Here is a 21,194-nt window from a genome sequence, read left to right as displayed (position 1 = left end):
GCTGAAACATAACCCTTTAGCACTCAGCTGGGTGCTTCAAGTGTATGTGCCCAGTGGCTTCAACACAGCTCTTGCTGGCTTTTCTACTGGTCGCTTAATTCTTAATTTAGCAGATGCCTTTATCTAACATATTATTAGGTTTTGACTCCTAGGTGGAGTTTATGCAACACCTAGTAGAACACAAAGGGACTCATTACACGGTAGGCGGTGAACCATGGCGCCATTAGCGCCATGGTTCATGCAGGTAAAATACCGGCACTGCCTTGGTGGAAAGGGGAATTACCGCCCCATTCCAAGGTTGGCGGGGCGGTAATTCCCCCTTCCACCATTGCCCTTCCCCATTCCCATTTTTGCCCCATAGGGTTCTATGGGAATGGGGAAGGCGCTAATTACGGTACCGCAAATTGTGGTACCGTAATTAGCTCCACTGGTCCCTTTGCGGGTTGGTTTTTAACTCCTGCAAAAGGCAGGCGTTAAATTCCCCAACCCGCAAAGGGACCTCGTAGTAAGGCGGTAAGGGTTTACCGGTACCGGTAAAATACCGGTACCGGTAAGCCCTTACCGCCTACCGTGTAATGAGGCCCAAACTGTTGGTATGGATAGTGGGAGAGGAGACTGATGTGTGATTATTTCTTCCTTTTATATGTTGGCGGCATTGTGATTTGCTTATGTGGTGAACCTACAGTGTTTGTCTGCTGTCAATGTAATGGACTAAGACGCAGGTTTTTGAGGCTTGACAGGACAGTGGTTGTTTTGCACTACGTTTTGCTTGATATTTGTGCCTGTTCCATTTTAAGTACTACGTGATTGTCAGCACATGTAATGCCGCAACAACTGTGCTACTACCTTCTGATTATGGCATGGAATTTATAAGGGCAGTGGATACCGCACTTGACATTTGACAGCCCAAAACCTATTGGCTTTGCAAGTGTGTGTTTGTCCTGACACTGTTCTTATTAGTGAATTTGGAATAAAATTTCCCAATAAATACTTGCAGATTTGACACTGGTGATGTAAAGGACGATTATTTGCAATACACATTATTTAGCCGGTCAGATAGCACAGCGAGCTAAGCACTAACCCTTGATATTTGTGTGCAGCTTGCTGTGGTAGGTTTGAATCCCGGCAGATTCAACTAAGCCTTTTATCCTTCTGAGACCGATTGGTGTGTAGAGCTATATAAGAAATGAATTATTATTATAGGGTAGATTTTTCAACTATAAAACAATAAAGGATACAGGGCCTGATTCACAGAGCGTTTTCCAATTAGATTGCGCCATTTTAAAACAGATCTGTGAATCAGGCCAGTTCTATTTTACACTTTTGGGGTGGCTCCGGCTGGTTTGGTGCAAGGGACGTCATTTTGGGGTCACCCGGGGTCACCCCTGTGACCCCTGAGGTCTCCCTTGCAACCCATGTGGTCTCCGTTGCTACCATTAAAAAGATTTTAAACAAAATGTATTGAAGCTCCTGGGCTGTGTCCGGTGCCATGTGGATCTTTGTTGCTGGAGTGGCTGCTTTGAGCAGTGACGCTAACTAAGAAAGAATAGACATAACACATTATTTGTCTTTCTGGAACTCTATACAATAATTGCTATTTTGTATGTATTTATTTGTTTGTTTATAAAGCGCTGAAAGCCTGCAGGCATCAAGGTGCCATACAAAACAACAGTTAATGAAATACAATAAAATGAACACATAAACACATGAAACTAGGACCCAAAATATTAAACACATGGCCAACACAATCCAGTCACAATTAATCATGATACAAACCTAAAAACCAAGATAAACAATCTAGAAGCTAATCCACTATAAGGTTTAAGTTCGGGGAGCCCTTATGCAAGGAATTGCAGATACTAAGAATGAAAGGCAGGTTGCTGGCCCCACATCCTACCAAAACACATTCCCTGTTTCCCAAGGTCCACCAATCATCAATCTCAAGCCTACGTAAGATCTTCAAATCGGAGCTTCTAACCATTCCTGGCCCAGTTCTTTGATTTTCCAGGCCAGAGCTTTATTCCTTATAGCCTCTCTCTGTTCTTTACCACATGACTTATCCAGGTTGGTAATGAAAAAGTTCCTGTGGTCCATAGCAAACTCTCTTGTAGTCTTAGCCCTAAGCACAGGCATTGATGATTTCCTTAGTCTTAGACTTCTGGATATATATGGAAGAGCTCCAGCTTTCACAGGCTTACACAAGCCCGCCTGCCTTGGTTTGGTTTTAACCTGTATCCACCAATGGTAAAATATTAAAGCCTGGTAGGTGATCGGCTACAGGAGACGAGTGGCCGGAAGGCATTGTTTTAGGATGAGAGCTAGTTTCAGGACTCAAACAGGCCAAAGATACTGGTGTACATTGTGAGAGATGAACCAGCTTCTCAGGTTGATGGTCAGTTTGACAGCAGTTGCCTGTTAGACCTGGATGTTGTTGTGTCAATAAGGGGAGTTGAAAATCTGTTTGACAGGAGTTATCCATCTTAATCAAATGATAATTCCCCATGCAATTCTCCAAAGAGTCCATCCATGTACAAACATCGGAGAAACTATTACACAGATTCAATTCCTTGGTTATATTAGCCTTTACTAAGAACCATTCTTCAAAAGTGATATGCATCTGTGGGCTATCCTCAAGATCAGGCAATAACAGTGCTATAGGGGGAAACCGTGGCTCAATACTAGTCTTACTCCCCTTTGCACCTGGAGAAAAGGTTACAGAAGAGGAGATCCCCGTTATATCCTTTTTTGTCGTTTGGACATTTTCAGAATTAGCGACCCCCACAGTTGTTGAATTCCTCAGACTGTCGGGCAACTTATTACTTCCACCATACAGGTCGATATCATCACCATTATCAAGGGACAAATCAACCCTATCCGTGCTCAGCCTCTGCCACCTGAGAATGCTTAATGTCAATACCTCAGATAAGCGATCTCCTTGTGAGCCAGAAAGGTAGTCCCGGGGGTAATAGATGTAACTTCCCGAAGCCGAGCCCCCTTACGGAATGGTGAACTAGCCATAGGTATAGTAGTTAGGGATATAGCTTCCAGGCCCTGCCTAGGGAAATTTAGCAATGCTAGACTCACACACTTCAGGGGGTGAGTCACTGATTTAGTCTGTTCTTAAACACCTCAAATTCACAATTCACACCCAAATGTCCAAAAAGCATTTAGAGTATAATAAGCATCCATTTTGGACTATGTATTCTGCTTTTTGCAAGTTGCAGTTATAGCATGTTTTTTGATGCCGTTGTCTCTGTCACAATCATCACAAGCTTGTGTACAGTGTAGATATGTTTGACCATAGCACATAAAGTGGCCCTTGATTTCATTGTGTCACAATTAATGATTTGTCGTAATGTGTCTATCTTTCCTATCTCCATGGCATGCTGTTCAGGATGTTTGTTTGCATGTATGAGGTAACGAGTGCCCGGAGTACGGGATGCCACGTGAATGCGCTACTTTCACTGCGCTACTCTAAATGATTTAATATACAGTTATGAACCCTCCAAATGGTATGTATTTTGACAACCTCTGAAGCCTGAACAGTAGATCCACACAGACAGGTTGAGTGATATAGAATGTATGTGTGTTCTATATAAAGATCTTAAGCGTAAGTGCTATATAATAACACATCATTATCATTTTGCCTTGGACATCTGCTTGCATTCACAGTAATTTGGTAATATGGCCAATACACACTGATATTAACGATAGATAGGGTGATCCATTCTTGTATGAAATGTACATCACATTACAGTGATATAGCGAGCATATTTTTCGTAGTGTACTTACTGGTAGGAACAATTAGGAACAATGCTATGTCATGCCACTTCCTGTTTTGTCAAGGGGTAAAAGTTTGTGTTCCATTGCTTCCTTTGGAGCCACTTTGGGGTGGGGTCAAATGACGCCACTTCCTGTGATGTCATCAGAGTTCAAGGGTTGTATGATGTCTCTTCCACTACCCCTGGCATTTTGGTGAAATGACCTCCCTGTTGAGTGCACAAATAGGATCACTTGTGCGCCCCTTTTTTACAACCAAAGATGCATAGCTCTCACTTAAGAACACGTGACCCATAAGAGGCTACGACCCACACTCATACACACGCTCATTCGACATTCCATAAAATTGCATGTGTGAAGGGTGGTGCGGAGGGAGTGCCTGGGGAGCAGCAGGTTCAGGTTGAGGCACACGGGTCAGAATCAGACCTCATATGGCAAAGGCGTGTCTTTGGACCTGCAATGAATTGATACTAAGCAGATAACACGTTTTACAAAAGCGCGGATTACAGCAGCAACAGCACCGCCCCAGTAAATGATTCCCAGCGTTTACAACAATGACCTGAATCTGGCATAAAGTGCAATGTACGCATGACTTTGCGCAAACTCTTGACAGCAGCGGTTTACAGGGGCCTGCTAGAGGCTCGCGCTCGATTCGTTCACTGAACGGTCATTAACATTTCATTTACAAGGAAAGGCGAGCGCAATAAATCAATACCGGGTAGAGGTCGAGGCATTTTCTGTGTGTTTACTTGAAATGCAAAGAACGAAATATGGTGAAGTCCTTTTCCCTTTCTGCTGACAAGACCTCACTGTCATTAAGTTAATTTGGTCCTTTGTGTCCCAGGGCCACCTGGGATCTCGAACTTTTTTTTCACACAGTTCAAGTGGGGGATGTGTGTTAAAGTTCAACGAGAGGCGGGGAGTCGCAACCAGAACAAAACAGGTCTGCCACCTTCCTCAAAAACAGGACGCTCACCAGTGATAGAAGTGTACCAAAAAAGTAGTGGAACTGTGACTCCGGTGGGGGACAGAGTAGGAAGGAATGCAGCAACGTGAAACACATGTTTCCAGGGTTACAGTCATGCTCGTTGACAGCCAGTTGAGTTCAGTCTAGGTTTAACGGATATCCAGTGGTCAAGTGGAGAAGTGTGCTTTAACTTCACAAAGAACAGTTTGGGAATGATGAAAATGGTTGCAAAAAGTAGGAGAGCTGTTAACAGTAAAAAAAAAAAAAAGAAGTCGAACACCGCTCCCGATCGTTCCTGCTCGCTTCGACCACTGTCGCTCATTGAAATGACGTTGCAGGGTTTATTAATATGCACTGCAACTGAAATTCGGGTTATCACATACTCATGTGCAGAGCACGCCTGTTCAAGAAAAGGTTTTAATTATGTAAGTATTGTGGTGGGCATGGGTCAACCGAAGTGCTCATCTGTGCCCGCATGGCAAATGATGCAGAGCTCAATGTTTGACAAGTTGGGAAGAATACCTTTAAGTCTGAATAATATTAGGCAATATTTGGGATTTTAAATTGAAATGAGTATTAAAAGTGGTTTATAGTCATAATCCCGAATTTAGAAATCCCGAAAAAAAAAATCTCGAATAAAAAAGGCCGAAAAAAAAAATATCGAATTTTTTTTTATGACGTTTGTTTTTTGTTCGAAATGGGGGAGTTCCCCCCGAACCCCCCCCCCTTTTTTTTTGTTTTTACTTATTTTAATTATATAACTAGAGCCAAAAAAAAATATATAAAAATTCGATATTTTTTTTTTCGGCCTTTTTTATTCAAGATTTTTTTTTTCAGGATTCTGAATTCGGGATTATGACTGACCACCAATAAAAGTAGTCCACGAAGACGTTGCACCTTATTTACAAAAGCGCTTTCCAATTGTAAAACCCCATTGAAAAAGCTTTGTAAATCAGGCCTATGAAGTATGTCTATTTCTAATCAGGGACTTGTCACATTACATTTCATTGTCTATCACTTGGGTGAGAAAAAGAGAGTGTGACAAATAGGACAGTGGCATATTCAGGGGGAGATTATCCAAACCATCCGTAACACACGGCGCAATCAATATTATTTTCGAGAGCAAAGCCAGGAATGTCCTGGGACACTCCATATCGCCCCATCTGCCGGCTGCATGGCTTTATTATAAATAAGTGGCTTAATAATCCGGCCATCCTATGCTAACTATGGCTGTGCAGGTGAGGTGGAAGTCGCACCTGTCCCTCTGATGCGGTGTCCTTACACTTTTTGCACCACCTCCCCCGACTCGTTTCCTAATTGTTCCCTTCTGTGTTCTAATCTAAGGGCGCATCACGGTGTCCCTTGAGTCACCTTATTCGGTCCGGACCAGTGTGCTCCCTACCTTAGTTTTGGCATGTCACCTCCAGCACCATCCTGATGCCCCACCCTCATGAAGATCCACCGGCAGCTTCTCGTTGACATTGCTGGACCCACAGGACACCCAGGACTGCACCACTGGCCTGCACCTGAGCTGATTGATGGTTTCCTAACACTGGAAACTCTTTGAGCATAAAGTAACTGAGTATTTGACAGTCTTTTCAGAGAAGTCCAGAATACTTTCCGAACACTGCACGGCCAAATCTTTGCTTGATCCTCCAAGATACCGGATGTAAAGACTGGAGGGGGGGGTCTGTACTTCTGCTCTCTATATGGTAGAGGAGAGACACAGAGGACCCCAGCCAAGATTCTCTATTATTGGTACATGGTCGAGCTATCAAGGCCTAGCTTCTCAGGAGGTGATGCAGGCTGGTTCTTAAGTATAGTGGGGTTCTCAAGCCCCAACAAAGGAATGTCCACACACTGTATTAGTTAAAACACAGTCTTTATATAATTAATATTCAAGGTTATGTACACTATCACAATAACTCACTTCGTGCTCAGAAAATCAACAATGGTAAATATATACAGTTCTAAAGTGGTACCACAATTATTATCAGATCTCATTAAAGTGCATCAACTATACTCTGGTCAAATGTCACACAGATCACTTAATAAAGGCAACCAACAATAGACATAGGAGGAAAGCGGTTGGTTAGAACAATGGGCAGAATACTGGCCCCTACCCCTAGACACAGTTCTGTGTGGAGATCCCCCCACCTGAGTAACCTATAAAGCAAAGATGTTTCACAAGCCCAGTCGATATATTGTTCTATAAGTATTATTTCCTTCTATAATGTTTCTATCCCCTCTATGTACCTGGTGGAGCAGAGTTCTTCAAAGAGGCGTCGATGGATCCTTCTTGAGTGACTCCCTTCAAAGCAGGAGCCACGGATAGTCGAGAGGTGTCGAAGAAGGTGAACTTGGCGTTGACGGTGTCACTGAAAATTTCGAGGGTGCTGAGACCACAGCGTCGATCCAGGTGGTGCTCGTCGACGACGTCCTGCGAGGAAGAGGTGTGCGGGGCACCTCAGCGTTTGATAGGTCAGGACCGCAAAGAGTTTCTGAAGAACTGTGACCCGACAAGGGCATCGAGTCGTCGAAGTCTTTGTGGTCTTTGGGTGGCGGGAAACCCACCAGCGGATTCTCCTCGGCGCGTCAGCGTCATCGACTTTCTCCGGCGGGATAAATCGGTCGTCGGTGCGGACAAGGGAGTCCTTTGATTCAACAGTTTTAGGCAAAGGAGCGGGCGGCTCCGGTCATCAGCGGCACGGCGTCAAGCGGTCCCCTCTTCTGGGCAACACAGTTTCGACAGGCCTCCAGAGGATACTCCAAACCCTGGTCGACGGCAATGTACTTCGATGGCGTTGATATCTGGGTGCTTCACTTCGTTCTCCTCGGCGGTCCCGGTCTCCGGTCGGCAGCCTTTCGAGCGTCTGACTTCCAGGGAGCTTTGGCGAAGCTTGGCGATGCTTGATGGTCCCTCGGAGCACGGGAAGAGGGCGCCTAACCAGGTCCTCTCTCGGATCAGTCCTCGACGAACTCGACAGCTTTCGGATCGGGTCGAAGCAAATGCAGCAGCAGTTCTTCTTCCAGCTGGGCATCGAGGATAATCAGTTCCAGTTACTCTTCAAGTGTCAACTCAGCTTCTGAACAATTTCCAGTGGTGAGAGGTCCCCAGATATACTATTCTGTCTCTCATCCACACTGCTGGGTCACGCTAAGCAGCCAATCATACAGAAGGGCAGTCAGGCAGTCAGTCAGCCAATTAGGCATACAGTGCATTCAGGCCATACTCCTCCCTCTCAGACACTCACAACATGGAATGTGGATTGGGACAAGTACCCAGGCATTCAACACTACACTCTGCATTCATGCCAATTTTGGGCAGGGCTGTCTCAGTCTTTGTCTCTCATACCAGAAACCAGACATCCACAAAAACAAGTGCATATTGGTCACACACTCCATTCACCCAAGTCCCACCCACAGGGTGTACCCACAACATGCAGTCACTGGGAAGGCTCCAGCCAGTCTGGCCTGGACTTCACAACAACACCATATATGGAACTTCCACCCAACAGCCAGTCAGAGGGAAGGGACAGAGTCAGGGCTTCCAGGACTTTGGGAAAATAAACTAACAGGTAATAGAAAGCAAGTGGCCACAGCGGCCATCTTGTTTCCTATCAGGAATCAACTGATTCCAATGGCAGGGCCTGGGTATCCCAAAATGGAGGATACTCAGAGCACCTGTCAAATTCAGCATGGAGCTGCCACCAGCCCATACCCTGCTCTATGGGCCACACACAGGTTCCCAAAAACATACACTAGGGGCACAGGGTTGCACCCTCACCCATGGGTGCCATAAGGGTATCCCATGGGTCTATACACCAAACCAAAAACAGGAAGAGCTGCACTGCCAGGAGTCCCACATGGACTCCTGGGCAGAAAATAATACAGAACACACATGAAAAAGGACTACAGGACAAGGACAGGGAGGCCCTGTCCCTCCAATGCATTTCCAGCATCACACCGAACAACCACATTCTCTGATAACATCCAATCTTAATTTGTATTCCTCTGGATCAAACTATATACCCCCAAAGGGTTTTAGTCTTTGCAAACATCATTATCTCCAGATCCCATCAGACCTTTTCTACCTCTAAAGATTAAATCACCAATTCTTCAAGTGGTGAGTTGTCTATCTTGGGAAATTAGAAGAAACCCCTAGGCTTATTACTAAACCACTGGGCAAAGTCGACTGCATCACTGCTGGACTCTGATAAACATGATGCTACGTTTGTTTATGTTCTAAAATAAATTGAATTTTATAAAATATTAGGATACTAGTTGGGGGAACCCAGTGTTGCCCGTGTCCTGATTGAGTGGTGTCTCATGTGCCCTGGAGGATGTTGCTCTTATCCTCTTGTCGGCAGGTCTTGCTTCAGTTTGCTCTGGTGTCTCATGTGCCCTGCAGGATGTTGCTCTTATCCTCTTGTCGGCAGGTCTTGTTTCAGTTTGCTCTGGTGTCTCATGTGCCCTGGAGAAAGTTGCTCTTGTCCTCTGGTCGGCAAGTCGTGCTGCTGTCAGTTGTGTTCCAGAAGCTCTTGATATGGATTTTCGCTTTGCATCAGATGGAGATTTTCCAAGTGATGTTCGTTTTTTGGGCGGCATATTTCAGTCACTCAATGGCTTCAGCACATTTGAGGACATGTCCAAAAAAGATTGATTGATTGTGCTCTCCACTCATGACCTTAAGTATACTGTGACATTGCCATTTCCCATATTTGGAGTGGCGTGATACATTTTTTTTGATTCTTGTAGAAATGCTTTAATATTTTATAAACACTTTCAAACTGTATACAGTAGTAATAGATTTCAAAGGAATAACCAACACAATGAACATTTTGGTTCAGGCACTTTTCAAAATGTTGCCTCCTTCTAGTACCTACTGTAGTGAATCAGGGGAACATCAGTAAATGAAGGTTTCTACGGAGTGAATTTTCTGCATCCAAACATAGAATACAATCTTGCCCCAGACAAATGAGGAATCCATGCAAAATGTGGTAGCAGTGGGTTCAACAGTGTGGATTTGTATAGCTGGACAAACATACACACACACACACACCCAACTTTTTTTTGCATATACGATTTTTGCATCCAAACATAGACTACGATCTTACCCCAGACAAAAGAGGAATCCATGCAAAATTCGGCAGACGTGGGTTCAACAATGTGGATTTGTATAGCTGGACAAACATACACACACACATACATACAGGTTTATATATAAAGATTGCCTCATTGATCCAGACTTTTACAGTTAAAGCCCTTGGAAAATGCTTTATCAGCACACAGGAATATCATTTCCACAATTTCGGTAGCTCTAGGAGATCTGCCTAATCCAACGGAGCACCTTATTGTTTTGGACTGTGATACCAGCTTTTAGCAGGAGGTACTCTGTCTTCCCTTTACACACCTGAGAGGTCATTGATCTCCTAGACGGGTATGAGTTCCATCCGGCAAACATTATAATGCTTTCATTTGTTATTAGCTTCCTCTATACAAATATCTATTTCTATTTCTATTGTGCTTATAAAGCGCCAAAAGCCCTCAAGCATCTAGGCGCTATAACAGAGAGACATGAGACAAAACAAAGCTACAGACAGTAGACCAGGATATATTTCTAAGAAAAAAAACAGACTGGTCTAAAGGAATTTCCTTTTCCTAAAGGTCAGATGATTTTCTTCCTTCCTCAAAGATTCCGGGGGCTCATTCCAAACCTGTGCTACCCGAACAGGAAAGGAACGCCCATTCCCCCAGACTCTTTTGAACGGGAGATCCTCAGACTACAGGCCACTATTGAACGTAGGGTCCTGTTGGGCTTGTAAATCTCCAGCTTCTCTTTTAAGTATCGGGGTGCAGACCCAAAAATACATTTGTGTCCCATGTCAACAGCTTAAAAAGGATTCTGGCTGTCACCGGAAGCCAATGGAGTTCTCTAACGGCTGCTGTCACTGGGTCTCTCCGCGTCATATTATAGACTATGCGCACTGCTTCATTCTGCAGTTTCTGCAATTTATAAATGCAATCCTTACTAGCTCCCCCTAGTAAGGAATTGCAGTAGTCAGTTTGCTGTAATATAATAGCTCGCACCAGTTTAGCATGATTTTCCCTCGTAATCATAGGGCCAACCAGTCTCAGGGCCCTAAGATAGTAATTGGAATTCCTGACTATGTAGTCCACTTTGGCATCTGCATTGAGCATGGCCGCCATGAAGGTACTGATGGTTTTGACCTTCCCAGCCACCGGGACAAGGCCTCCATAAAAGTGTAAACTTGAAAATTCCTGTCCTAAGTTCTCTCTGGACTGTTTGGACCCATAAATCATTAGCTCGGTTTTACTGGCATTAAGGCATAACCAATTACTGGCCATCCAATTTTTTTAATAGCTCTGTATATCTTATTGAGCCTCTCCCGATCGATAAAGAAGTTTCCACTACGCTCCATCGTAAGCTGGAATTCATCTGCGTAATTCGTGAAAAACACCCCGAAACGCTCCAGTTCCACACAAAGTGGCTGGATATAGATGTTAAAGAGAGAGGGGGATAAACAAGCCCCCTGGGGGACACCACAGGTTATAAATTCTGCGTCCCTTATAAATTCATGGTCCAGTAGATCGAAGGCTGCTGATAAGTCAAGCAAAACCCAGAGCCCCGATCCACTCTTCTCCAAAGCCATTAACATCTGAGTCTCCAAATCGATCAAGGCACTTTCTGTACCTTGGGTGCACCAGAAAACCAGACTGTTTCTTGTGCAGAACACCTACCACTTCTATCTGAGACTGGAAAGTCACCTTACCAACTAATTTGAGAAGAAAGAGAGTATTCGTCATGGTCCTCAAATTAGCAGCATCCTTGGGATCTAATCCCTGCTTTTTCAGCAGTAGAGTAACCACAACATCCTTAATAATACTTCCATGTATATAGTAGTGGGTAAAGGAAGCATCAATAACCCTGCGGAAGAAAGGGACAGAGATACCACCATGTTCCAGGATGACCTTAGATGGTGAAAGGTCACCCGGGCAACTCGTAGGATGTATAGTCTTCAGGATGTCCCTGACCTCTAGGTTCGTCACATCTGACAAGAAAAACTGAGAGGACCGGTCAACCGTTTCCTGCTCCTTCAATCCTGAGTGGAATGACTCTGCTACTGTTTCCTGTTTCTTATTTCCCATTGTGTCACTAGGTATGAGGGCATTTAGTTTATCCAGTTCTTTACATATTTTGGCTTGGGCAGATGATATTTTGTCTGCAAATGCCTTTTGGACCCATGAACAATCCTCCTTGCTTGGATTGATATTTTGGTTCAAACGTTTTGAACAATTTAAAAAGTTCCATGGTTTCATTGACAGCCCTATTTATTTGCTCATTGTAATAATTTTGTTTGACCTCTAAGATTTTACTTTTGTATTCCTTCTCCCTACGCTTGCTTTCCTCTTTATTTTTTAGGGCTTTATCTTTAAGCCATTTATGTTTGGCCTGCCTTTTCTTTTGTTTAAGTTGAGCCAACTCCGGGATAAACCATTTCTGATGGTTGGGAAAATCCCTAACACTCGGAAGTTTGTTAGGGGCAATCCTATCCAACACTAGAGTCAAGTGCGTGATGTAACTTTCCACTAGTATATCGGGAAAATCCGAATCAGTGGTCTGAATCATCAGATTGCTCATGCAACCGGTAAGGTCAATCTGGTTTAATAGGATATTAGCTCCTTCCACAAACTTTACGCGGCAAGTCATGTTTCAGACAGAGAGGTTTAGGAAGCTTTATTTGACCTGACATCCAGGGCCGGTCTTTGCGTCAGGCAGCCCAGGCGGCTGCCTGACATCAGTCAGCCTCTAGGGTGTGCTGCACCAGCAATGAATGTGCCTGTTCAGTTTTATAATGTTAGGAAACGAACGTGTTACACATGTATTCTACCACTGGCACTGCTGCAGGCTGTGGCCTCGGTCCTCAGGCAGGGCAGTGCTAGAAAACACGTGTAACACGTTAATTTCCTAACATTATAAAAGTGAATGTGCCTGTTCATTTTCATAATGTTAGGAAACAAACGTGTTACATGTGTATTCTACCACTGGAACTGCCTGCAGCAGTCCATTTGGTGCCCAGGACGAAACACTAGGAATGTGCCCCCCTGCTCCCCATCCCATGCGCCACCCCCACCGCACCCCGCGCTCCACGCCCGCCGCACCCCGCGCACCACACCCACCGCACCCCGCACACCACTCCCACTGCACCCTGAGCCCCATTCCAAAACTACACCGTTAAGGAACTCCTACCCAAATTCAAACAGTCCGTCACACAAGGAATGAATTGCCGTTTGCAACGGTGGGCCACTTTTTCACTGGTGCCCAAGACAATTTTACGCCCCAGTACCACTTAGGCTGCAGATAATGAGGACTGGGCACACCAACCAAGAGACCATGAATATGGCACAGGATGTAGTATATACAACCAACAAAGAACACAAGATGCTGAAAGGGGTTTGGAGGCAACATAAGCCAAAAGGGCAATGACACGGAGACACCTGAACCCAATAAATAATCACTTTAACATTCTTTGAATGGGAATCAAGGGTTATGCTTTGATACAGTAAAGTCTTGACTGTTGTAAGGATACATGGACCAGGATTATTTATTTATTCATGCAATGTTTGTCGGGTACCTGCATATTTATTTATTTATGCAATGTGTGTTGGATACAGGTATCCGACAAACATTGCATATTTATTTATTTATGCAATGTGTGTTGGATACAGGTATCCGACAAACATTGCATAAATAAATAAATTATCTGTCTCCATGTACCCCACAAACATTGCATAAATAAATAAATAAACCGGTTCGTAGCTTAAAGAATATTTACTCAGCAACACTGGTCAAAACTATTATCCGCATAGTGAAGTAACTCATCACCAGTGCCATGGAAGTGGTTTAAAGTGTAATTGATATATAGTTTGGAAAAGAAGCAGCATGAAAGAAATAGCGCTGCTTTAAACTATTATTTTGGCCATTTTCTGGGCTTGCAGGGACGCACCATGGGCCCAAAGGGGTCGGGCCCACGGTGCATCCCTGCAAGGCACGCACACTCCCCACAGCCCACTGCACCTCCCCTCCCATCTCAATGCCAGCACGAAACCATTGAGTGGCTAATGGGCCACCATTAGCAGTTTCCTGCCGGCATTGTGATGGAAGGGGATGGTCTTAGCTGCAGGGGGACCTAGAGTGTTTTTATTGGTGTGCTTATGCCCCCACCCCAAGTGGCGCAAAAGTGGTCAGAGGGAGCCTCTGACTTCGGTAATGTCACGTAGTACTTTTGTACTACGTGACATTACAGTCGGAAGGGGCAGCGCCAGCGCCTGCACTGCAGAACTTTCCCCACGTCAATGCGCGCCCCACAAACTGGGGAATTCCATCCCCTCCAGAGGCTCCAGGGACCGGGGCAATTGGGTCCCCTGGGGCTATTGCGCCCCGGGCAGTTGCCTGCCTCGTCTGGGCCAAGAAACAGGCCCGGCCTCGGCCCTCAGGCAGGGCGGGGCAATTGGCAAATACATTAGTGACATTTGTTGCTTTATTACCTTCCCCCGGCCCCGGGTGGCACCGGCGCTGCTGGCGCCAGCCAGGCCCATGGGCGCACGTGCGGTGTGCCCTCCTCCAGGCTATGGCCGCGCACAGACACTGAAGTGTGGATCGATTGGGGCTGGCTGGTGTTGTCGGCCCCGGCCATTACAGAAAAGAGGAGTGAGTGGGTCACTAAATCATGAAGTTGTTCCCATCACAAGCACACACTGTCAAGCAGCAGCAGAATCAGCAAATACAAACAGTTTCTGCATCCTGCCCTCACTGATTGGCCTTGTTTCAGGAAACCCGGCAGTAACTGCAGCCTGCCGAGGCAAGCACACTTCTTTCATCCTTCTCCCGTTCTCGAAGGTGAGGCCTATTGCTGCATAGGCATTTTATTTATTTTAAAATGGTATTACGGAGATGACTGGGCCATCCAAGAACAGCCTCTGGAGGCCACAAAGCTAGACACTTTTGTCAAGGCTCAAGTAGTCATGAAAAAGGAAGCGAGCACTGGTGGTGGACTCTCCTCAGGAGATCAAAAGGCCGGTTCTTGGAAGACCTGGGCAGAGTGTCACCGTCAGCAGATCCTAGACAGTTGCACGTTCCAGCGGGGTTGGATTGGTCGGTCCGTTGGCCGGGCCAAAATCACTTTGAGGGCGAGGCCCTGGGGTCCGGTACCACGCTTGGGCCAGTTTGGGGGTTACTAGGCCCCCCTAGTTCCCGCTCCTGAGCATATTGTTCGTTGTTCCCTCTTTCCTGGGCATGCACTGCTGACTTTATTTTAGTGCAAGAGTTTCATACATTTCCCTGTTCGCTCAGACTTGTCTTATACTCTTCTTTGTCGTTGTGCTTATTTTGTTTGGAATAGCAATCACGCTAGTCTAACGAGATAAACAAACACCTCCACGAACGCGCCTTGTGAATGTTGGCATGAAGGATGGATGCAGGCACTGGACCAAAAACTGAGTGAAGTCTGCACATCAGCTGGCTTGGGAAAGCGACTCAGCAACTACAGTAGAAACCGTCTCCGTGGATGGTTGGCCCGTCTTTCATAAAATGCAAATACCCAGACTTGTAGGATGCATGCTTCACTTCCTTTGTTCCATTGGGGGCGACATGCTGTAGCAGCAATTCATGGCCTTTATAATACCCTGCACGGTGCAGCTTCCGATCTCCTTTAACACAAACGCTGGGATATGGCCATGACTAGCTAACACCACATTAATCAAAGCCAGGTCTCTAAAGAATGGTTCAAGTGTTGGGGAATCACCTGCTCACACTTTCTGTCGTGTGACCAACCAGTGCGCAAAAGATGTTTCAGAGCGTGGGGCTCTTGATGCCACCCATTCCTGCATTTGATACACCAGCAGCTAAACACACCCTGGGGAGGCAGCTCCTTCTGCATAGTCCATTTCTCTCCCAAGCTCGGGACAATGTTCTTTACCATAATGGAGAATGTGAAAAAGAGCAGGGCTGCAAGGCTGGGGGGGTGAGGGTGGAGGGCAAAGTGCACTACGCTTGGGGTACACTGGAGATGCTTCCCCTGGTACCTGCAGTACTCCAAGTCCCTTGAAATGAAATTCGTCTATACACTGCACAATGTGCAAGGGCCGCTGTTATTCAAGCAGCACACGACTAGTAATTTGCAAAAAGTAAACTTAACGAGTCCCAAGAAAAGGTCATCTTCCACCCTTTAAGGATTTGATTGTTTTTGTTTTTATGTTGGGATGGTAGACATCGTTTTTCTTTGCGATCTTACCGTTTCATAGTGCTGTCGGGAGCTAAAATGAGTGATCACGAAGGAAACATTTAAGAATTTGGAGAGTTCACAAGCATTAGCGAAACAAACCCCAATACTCGAACTGCCATTTCTCTTCCACGGTAATGCACTGCAGTGTGTTTCAATGTAAAGTCCACATTGTAATGTCATAATTTTAGAACGCCACCTCTCCAACATTAACATTGGGAGCTATGTTGAATTGTACATGCATGTTAACTCTCTGCATATGTTTAAAGTAGACTTTACCACTCACATGGAGTAGTGATATTGTTTACGTGTGTCCCTCCTAAATATATTTAACTTCCCCTGAAATATTTGATGCAATACATATAGCATAAATGCATGTATTTTAATGCTGAGATAGACAGGCTTGTACAGCTATCAGTGGGTATGGTGCTTGTTCTTGGAGGTTTGAGTAACACTGTTCAAGACCAGTTCATCACGTTTTAAGAGTGGCTAAATGTTTGAGGTCATACGAATGACATTAGTGTAGATCTGAAATTGTCAATTCTCTGACCTGAGTCACAGCAGCAAACAGCCATTGTTACTAAAAATGAAGAGCAAAAACAGACTAACATAACCAGGCCTGTTCGGGTTTGACCCTCTTATTGCTGTTTTCTGGGGTTCATGAAATTCAGCAGATGCCAGCATTGACAATTTTGTTAACTCATAGTCCCCACTGCCGCTGCTCAGCCCATGACGCATGCATGAGAGCACAGGTCGGGGGAGGGGGCGCCAACAATGGTTCACGCCTGGGGTGCAATCTGTTGTAAGACCGGCCCTGCTGACAGGAATGAATGATCTGACCATACACATGGGGTAGTGGTTACTTTAGTCACTGTTATATTCTCACGGGCCAGCCAGTCGAACGTATTACCCCTTATATGTGTAGGGCTTGAATTAAGAACATATATGTTTGCATTGTTCAATCGTTTTTCTAATTCCAGTGCTTTCTTATCTCTTGGGTCTCCTCTCCATAGGTTTAGATCACCCAAGAGGATAATGGCACTGTTCATTTTCTGCATAGACAACAATAGATGAAAAGTTTTTTCATTGAACAGTGGCATTTCACTCGGAGGCTTATAGAGCAAAGTTTATGCTATTGTTATAATTAGGGGTGCTATTGTTATGTAATAACTCATATCCTTCACAATCTCCCTTTGCCTCATGCATCCCCAGGGCTTCTTTGCAAATAATGGCAACCCCTCCCCCAGGCCTGTAGTACGATTTTTCCCAAAAAATACATAATCTGGCGGAGTTACTTGCTCTATAACCGGCCCATGTGCATCCGTAAACCAAGTCTCTGTGACGCACATTATGTCCACATTGTTATCCATGATATAATCACGGACATCAATGGTATGTTTACTCAAGGATCTAGTGTTAAGGAGGACTCGTCAGTCCTGGCGCGTCTGGGATGTTTTGTGGCGGTTCGTCGCTGGTGAGTGCGGCCCGTGACTCTATACCTCTATATTGTTTTGGTATTTTGTTAACAAATGCTCTTGCTTATTGGGACTAGCATAATTATACATGAATAAGCTTGTTGCTGCCATTCACAGGAATCGTAAGGCACGACTTAGCTCCCTCGCAGAAGATAACCTTCCGGTAACAGATATAGCCCTGACCATGACCGATAAAAGGCTACGACCCACACTCATCCAACATTTCATTAAATTGCATTTGAGAAGGGTGGTGCGGGGAGAGTGCCTGGGGAGCAGCGGGTTCAGGTTGAGGCACAGAGGTCAGAATCAGACCGCAAATGGGAAAGGCGTGTCTTTGGACCTGCAATGAATCGATACTAAGCAGATAACACATTTTACAAAAGCGCGGATTACAGCAGCAGCACCGCCCCAGTAAATGATTCCCAGTTTTTACAACAATGACCTGAATTTGACATACTGCGCAATGTACGCATGACTTTGCGCAAACTCTTGACAGCAGAGGTTTAAGGGGTGCCTGCTAGAGGCTCTCGCTCGCTTCGTTCACTGAACGGTCATTAACATGTAATTTCATTTACAAGGAAAGGCGAGCGCAATAAATCAATACCGGGTAGAGGTCAAGGCATTTTCTGTGTGTTTACTTGAAATGCAAAGAAAGAAATATGGTAAAGTCCTGTCCCCATTCTGCTGACAAGACCACAGTGTCATTAAGTTAATTGTGTCCTTTGTGTCCCAGGTGGCCTCGAACTGTTTTGTAACACACTTCACAATGCTGGGGGCTGTGTGTTAATATTCAGCGAAAGACGGGGAATCTCATCCAGAACAAAACAGATCTGACACCTTCCAAATTCACACTCTATTTTTCTCAAAAAAGGGACGCTCACTGAAATAACGCTGCAGGGGTTATTAATACTCATTCCAACTGAAAATCGGAATATCACATACCCATGTGGAGAGCATGCCTGATGAAGACAAGGTTTTAATTATGTAAGTATTGTGGGCATGGGTCAACCGAAGTGCTCATCTGTGCCCGCATGGCTAATGATGCAGAGCTCAATGTTTGACAAGTTGGGAAGAATACCTTTACGTCTGAATAATATTAGGCAACATTTGGAATTTAAATTAGAATGAGTATTAAAAGTAGTCCACAAAGACGTTGTACCTAATTTACACAAGCGCTTTTCAATTGTAAAACCCCATTGAAAAAAGCTTTGTAAATCAGGCCTATGAAGTATGTCTATTTCTATACAGGGACTTGTCACATTACATTTCATTGTCTATCACTTGGGTGAGAAAAAGAGAGTGTGACAAATAGGACAGTGGCATCTTCAGGGGGATATTGTCCAAACCATCCATAACACACGGCACAAACAATATTATTTCGAGAGCAAAGCCAGGAATGTCCTGGGACACTCCATATCGCCCCAGCGGCCAGCTGCATGGCTTTATTACAAATAAGTGGCTTAATAATCCGGCCATCCTAAGCTAAATATGGCTGTGCACATGAGGTGGAAGTCGCTCCTGTCCCTCTGATGCAGTGTCCTTACACATTTTGCACAACCTCTCCCGACTCGTTTACTAATTGTTCCCTTCTGTTTTCTAATCATAGGGCACATCACAGCGTCCCTTGAGTCACCTCATTCGGTCCGGCCAGTGTGCTCCCTACCTTAGTTTTGGCATGTCACCTCCAGCACCATCCTGATGTCCCATCCTCATGCAGATCCACCGGCAGCTTCTAGTTGAAATTGCTGGACCCACAGGACACCCAGGACTGATTGCTGGTTTCCTGACTAACAACGGAAACTCTTTGAGCATGAAGTAACTGAGCATTTAACAGTCTTTTCAGAGAAGTCCAGAATACTTTCCGAACACTGCACGGCCAAATGTTTGCTTGATCTTCCAAGATACTGAACAAACACATTATCTGATAATATCCAATCTTAATTTGTACTCCTCTGGATCAAACTACAGTAGCCAGGGTCGGACTGGCGCTATCGGTTATTCGGACGTTGGCCGAACAACCTTGAGGACCTGGGGGCTGGTTTTCATTCAAGCCACCCTCGGCCGTTTTTTTCCAGGTGTTTTTTGGTGTTGTTGAAATTAATTTGTTTCTGTGCGTGCACTGCAACATAAAAGCAAGGTAACAAGGTGTGTGTGTTTACACGTTGTTACCTTGCTTTGAATTATTTTGCAAATTTCATGCATGCAGGCAGCATCATTGTGGCCGGGCTGCCACTGTCTGGGCCGCCCTGCAGTGCTCCGTGCTCACATCGCCTGCCGCAGGCCCTCGGGATTGCCAGGCATCCAGGATCCGGGCCAGGCGCCAGTCAGACAGGCGGCTGTGCGGTGCAAGCGAGCAGTCAACTTAGAGGGAGACTATAGGTATCACTTTTGTCAATTCTCTCGAGACAATTGACAAAAAGGGCTACCAGGTTACTAATGTAACACTGGGGCCAGCTGGGACGGCTCGTGGCGGGCTGACTGCTGGGCTGGGGCCACATAACAATTATGTTTGTATTGTATTTATAATCAAAAGAAAATACTCGGAAAGAAGGTTGGGAGGATGAGGGGGGTAGGAAACAGAGGGAAGAGGTGAGAGACAACTAGTACTTCTTGCTTTCAACTTTGCAGGAAGTACAACAAATTTGTTGCACTTGCATGCAAAGTTGAAAGTAACTTGTGCCTGGCCCGGCCCCTCAGGCTGGGGTCCGCTGGGGAAGGGAAGGGATAAACCAATGAAATGCAGGCAGCGCCAGCCACAGACAGACTCTGCAGTGCCAGAAGGAGCTGGAGGAGGGTTAATTCTGTGACGTCACATGTGAGGTGTGAGTTGAGGATACATATGTATATAGGCCTCTTGCTGCCGCCTGCCGGGCAAGAATTTTGTACAGAGACAGTCGATTTGAGTCAGAGACAGTGAGTCACAGCCGCACACACACCGTCCGAGGCAGCACTGCAGCAGCAGGCAGTGCAGCACTGGCCCACTCAGCCTGGCAGGCAGTCTGTGTGCATACACAGCATGGAGCGAGGTGCAAGCAGGCACCGTGCAGCAGCAGGCCAGCAGGCAGCAACAAACACTGAGAGACTGAGACACGGCAGGCACCTGCTGCCTGTGATCTTCGGATTCTTTCCGGATCCGGACAGGGACCACACAACAAGTTTAGGTCGGAGGCCAGCCTCCTCTGTTTAAAGTTGGTCACCGTGGCACTGGTGAGTGTTGATGTAAAATGTTTAGCCCTCAACTTGGCTCGGATTTGTAATACCTAAAATAACTCCTGTTTCCACAGTAATTTTCCATTGGGCCTAATCCAGTAGCGCGCAGCCCTATTAGTGCGCGGTGCATGGGACAAGAGCTTATTATACGCAGTGCTCAGCAAGGGCGCTTTGCACTTTTTATTTAGAATTATAAATTGCCACTGTTCTGGCAACTCTTGCCTCAGGATGGGCAGAGAAAATCTAATGAAGCTTCTTATTCTTTGCTATTTGATATGGCAGGGGCGGGCAGCCTTTATTTCAATAGGGACATGTAGCTATAAGAGGGGGGGGGGCTGTGCATAGCACGTGGATTACATTGTGGGCTGGATGGCAGAAAGCAACATGTGTTCCCAGGGAAGGTCGTGGAAACATGTAATTGTGGCAGTACTAGAGCAGGTAACACTGTACCGTTGTTTT

The sequence above is a fragment of the Ambystoma mexicanum genome, chromosome 4q, assembly GCF_040938575.1.
Source record: "Ambystoma mexicanum isolate Mex_15411 chromosome 4q, UKY_AmexF1_1, whole genome shotgun sequence".
Lineage (NCBI taxonomy): Eukaryota > Metazoa > Chordata > Amphibia > Caudata > Ambystomatidae > Ambystoma > Ambystoma mexicanum.
This window is presented reverse-complemented; position numbering follows the sequence as displayed.